Here is a 4,644-nt window from a genome sequence, read left to right on the forward strand (position 1 = left end):
AAAAAATGTAAAATGATGTAACCACTTTGAAAAGCCTTTTGTCAATTTAAAAAAACATCAAACATAAATTTACCATATGACCCAGCAATTTCACTCCCTTGTATCTACCCAAAAGGAATAATAATAACCACATAAACATATATGAATATTCATAGAAGCTTTAGTCATAATAACCAAAAAAAGTAGAAAAAAATTCAAATTTCCATCAACTGGTAAATGGATGAACAAGTGTAGTATATCCATACACTGGAATTCTACCTAGTAATAAAAAAGAACAAATTATTGATACGTGCTACAATGTGGATGAACTTCAAAAACATCATGCTAAGCGAAAGAAGCCACCTACAAAAGACCGCATATCATAAGATTCTACTTATATGAAAAGAACAGAAAAAGCAAATCTATAGAGACAGAAAGTAGATTAGTGGTGCCTGGGACTGGAGTGGGAACAAAAATTCACTGCAAATGGGTAAGAGGTTTCTTTTTGAGATGACGGAAACATTCTAAAATTGGATTATGGTGATGTTTGCACAACTTTGTAAATTTACTGAAAATCAATCAATCATACACTTATAATGAGTGAATTCTATGATATATCTACCATAACACAATAAAAATATTAAGTATACTAGATGAACATCATTCCCAAATGTTTTCTCTGCACACAACTATAATGAATGATAGAAATTCTTTTAAAATGTGTTCACATGAATTCTAGTTTTAATTTAAAACTTTTTTCTACTTTACAGTAACAGAAGAAAAAAAAACTGAAGTGAAACTAAATGTTTTAATAAACTTCAAATCTTTCATTTCAAGAGATTTTGTTTTTGAAAAGAGCCCTTGCAGATTATGAAAAAAGACAAAGAAAAACATCGAGCAGTTGGGGTCATTGGGCTTAAAAATCTTAGGTTTCAAATGGACTTCCTGGTATAAAAATGAGAATGCTGAAAACTCATATTTCCTCTAATCTCTCTGCTCTTCACCTCCCAACTTAGTCTTGTGGTCAAACAAATTTCTGTGTATATTTGTTTTAGGAAAACTGAAAAAGACATAATTTTTATTCAAGATTATTTTCCAGTGTCTTCAAAGAATTCCAATGGCCATCTTGAAAATCAAAAGCTGTTCTGGTCTCATAATTCTGTAGAGTAAAATGCTGCATTGTTCTTGGCATAGAGTTCATGGAGAATAGAGTTTCATGGAGAATAGAGTTCATTTTAAGTTCAGATACATCAAGACAAACTAGCCAGGCCTTGGATTTCTTTTCATTATCTCAAACATATTTCACAATTTTCGACAAACATAAAGATTTACATTCCAGGCAGTTTAACAGCACAAAAGTCTCAATTTCTTTACCTTGAATAGCAAGAATACAGCAGAGAAATTGTAGTTATGATACAGCATTGTCAAATTTTGTATTACTGGAGATTGCATCTGAACCTAAATTGGTTAGGAAACAGTCTTTTTTAGATACTCTGGTCATGAATATACCGTACCCTCTAGATTTTATTATCAGAAAAAAGTAATTTACAATATAATGTTTAAATTTTAAAAGAGTACTTTTAGTAACTGTTACTAATTTTGTTCAGTTTCTTTTTAAGTTAAAATTGATGCCCTTCTTAAAGGGAGGCTCAAATTTTGGTTTATATCTCTTATTCTTAATAGGTGAGCTAGATTATTCTGTTTCCATATACATAAGTATTATTTTATCAAAGTTTATATTTATAATCTGCTTTATAATCATCATTCTCATAAATACTCAGTATTATATTATATTTAACATAACTTCTCCATTCCCAAGTTTTTTATTTTTATTCATTTTTTCTTATTTGGATTTTGTCATCACATAGCTTTTGTAAGAGAGTCTCATAAAGGCAATCTTCCTGGAGTTTGTTCATGCTTATGAAAGCTGCCAGGGGCCCTAAAGTTTCAGCCACGTTTTGGTATAATTTTTTCTTTAGAATATTGTAGCAATTGCTCTATTATCTTTTGGTATTAAATATTGCTGTGGAAAAGACTGAGGACAGTCTGTAGGGGTTTTTTTTTTTCTCTCTCTTCTCTGTAGATCAGTGTTTTTTACCCCCCAGCTTTATTGAAATATAATAGACAATTAATTGCTCATATTTACATTGTACAATTCAATGAGTTTTTTTCAATTATAGTTGGCCTACAATAATATATTAGTTTCAGTTGTACAGCATAGCGATTAGAGCTCAAGTGACTGTCCTACTAAATCTAGTACCCCTTTTCCTCCTTACATATTTATTACAACATTGTTGACTATATTCCTTATGCTACACTTTATATCTCCATGACTATTTTGTAACCATTTGTATTTCTTAAACCGTTTGCCCTTTTTCACCATCTCCCCTAGCTCCTCTCCATGTAGTAGCTCTCAAAATATTCTCTGCATCCATGAGTTTGTTTCTATTCTTGTTGTTGTTGTTATTTCATTTTTTAGATTCTGCATGTACTTAAAATCATGTGGTATTTGTCTTTCTCTATCTAACTTACTTCATTCAGCGCAATAACTCTAGGTCCATCAAGGCAATATCTTTTTCCATTTCCTTCCTTTTAGTCTGTGTGTGACTTTTAATCTGAAGTGAGTCCCTTGTAGGCAGCATATGTAGGGGTCTTGTTTTCTTATCCATTCAGCCACTCTATCCTTTGGTTGGAGCACCTAATTTTTTTCCATTTGAGATACTCATTGATATATATGCAGTTATTACCATTTTTTATTCATGATTTTGATACATATATTTTCTTTTTAAAGAAGTCCCGCCAATATTTCCTGTAATAGTGGCTCGGTGGTGATAAATTCCTTTATCTTATTTTTGTCTGGGAAGCTCTTTATCTGTCCTTCAACTCTAAATGATAGCTTTGCTGGATAAAGTATTCTTGGTTGTAGATCCTGGGTTTTCATCACTTTGACTATTTTATGCCAAGCCCTCTGTCCTGCATAGTTTCTTTTAAGAAATCAGCTGCCAGTTTTATGGGTGCTCCCTTGTAGGTAACCAACTGCTTTTCTCTTGCTGCTTTTAAGATTTTTCTCTTGTCTGTGGCCATGCTACCTTGAACAACAAGCCTGATCTCGTTTAATCTCAGAAGCTAAGCAGGGTCAGGCCTGGTTAGTACTTGGATGGGAGACCACCTAGGAAGACCAGGTGCTATAAGCATAAAAAGTAGAAAAAAAAAATTAAAAAAAAAAATTTTTCTCTTCTATTTAATCTTTGGCATTTTAATTATGATGTGTCTTTGGCTTCTTCCTTCTTGGGACTCTCTGAGCTTCCTGGGGTTGTATGTCTATTTCCTACACCAAGTTAGGGAAGTTTTCCATTATTATGTCTTCAAATAGCTTTTCGACTTCTTGTTCTCCCTCTCCTCCTTCAGGTACCCCTATTACACAGATGGTTTTACACTTAATTTTGTCCCAAAGACTTTTTAAATTATTATTATTTTCTTGGCTTCTTTTTTCTTGCCATTCTGATTGAGTGTCCTTGGCTTCCCCATTCTCCATATCAGTGGTTTGATCCTCTTCTTCATCCATTCTGTTGATTCCCTCTAATATACTCTTCATCTCAGATAATGTATTCTTCATTTCTGACTGGTTCCCTTTTATAATTTCCATTTCCATTTCTTTGGGGTTTTTTTATATATATATATATATCTTTCTTCAAGTTCTCACTGAGTTCATCTACACTTCCACTAAGTTCATTGGGCATTTTTATAACCAATATTTTGAACTCTGTATCTGTTAGATTGTTTGACTCCATTTTTCCTGGATCTCTGTTCTTTTCTCATATATGATTTCTACTTCTTTGTCTTCCCATTTTGGCTACCTTTCAGTGTCTGTTTCTATGTACTAAGCAAAGCTCCTAAGTCTCCTGGCCTTATTAGTGTGGCTTTGTGTAGTATGTGTCCAATGGCACAGTCCTGAGAGGGGTTCAGTAGCAGGCCAAGTTTAGCCCCAAGCTGTGTCTCTTCAAGGCCACTTGTTAAGATTCAGCAAGCAATCCACAGGTGCTGTGCTTATAGTTGCCTCAAGAAGTCATGCCAGAAACCAAGGTCAGCTGCCACTATTGTGGGTCTTAGAGCTTAGCAAGTTGCACAAGACTAACCAAGGACACAACTGGATGTGGCTTTGGAAGGGCCGTGAGTTGGGGAAGGCAGAGTTTCAGGGAATCCTCTGGGTGAAGTGACCTCTGTTATCCAGTTTGAGGACTTCTCAGCTATAGCAGTGCCTGCGTCTGCACACTGGAATGGGGTAGGGCTCAGCAGAGGAACAATGGATACCACCAGCACTTCTGCCCAGGAGAAAGCTTCACCTCTGGCCTTCATTCTGACAACTCAATGTCCCCTGTAAGTCTCTGGTCCCTTCCCGCTCCAGGAGCCCACCCGGTGCTGGTGCTCAGAGCAAACGAGTCTGCCACCGTAAAAGTCCAGTCGTGGACACGGCCCCTTTAAGAGGCACCTGCAGCTGCTGTAGCCTCTGTCTCACTCAGCCGCTAGGGACGGAACAGCCTCGTGTCTTTGCCGCCTCCTACCTCCTACCGTTGCAGCATGATTTCTTAGTTCTCTCTCTAGTTGTAGGGTGTCTGTTCATCTAGACCCCACCATGTTTCCCATTTGCTCCATGTTTCTGTCACA

The 4,644-nt window shown here is 35.8% G+C and overlaps 1 pseudogene; it reads left to right on the forward strand.

Annotated features, from left to right (window-relative positions):
- The first annotated feature begins 3,051 nt into the window (after positions 1-3,051).
- LOC111736532 lies at positions 3,052-3,173 on the forward strand (annotated as a pseudogene).
- The last annotated feature ends 1,471 nt before the right edge of the window (positions 3,174-4,644 follow it).

The sequence above is a fragment of the Pteropus vampyrus genome, unplaced genomic scaffold (genome assembly GCF_000151845.1).
Source record: "Pteropus vampyrus isolate Shadow unplaced genomic scaffold, Pvam_2.0 Scaffold1, whole genome shotgun sequence".
NCBI lineage: Eukaryota > Metazoa > Chordata > Mammalia > Chiroptera > Pteropodidae > Pteropus > Pteropus vampyrus.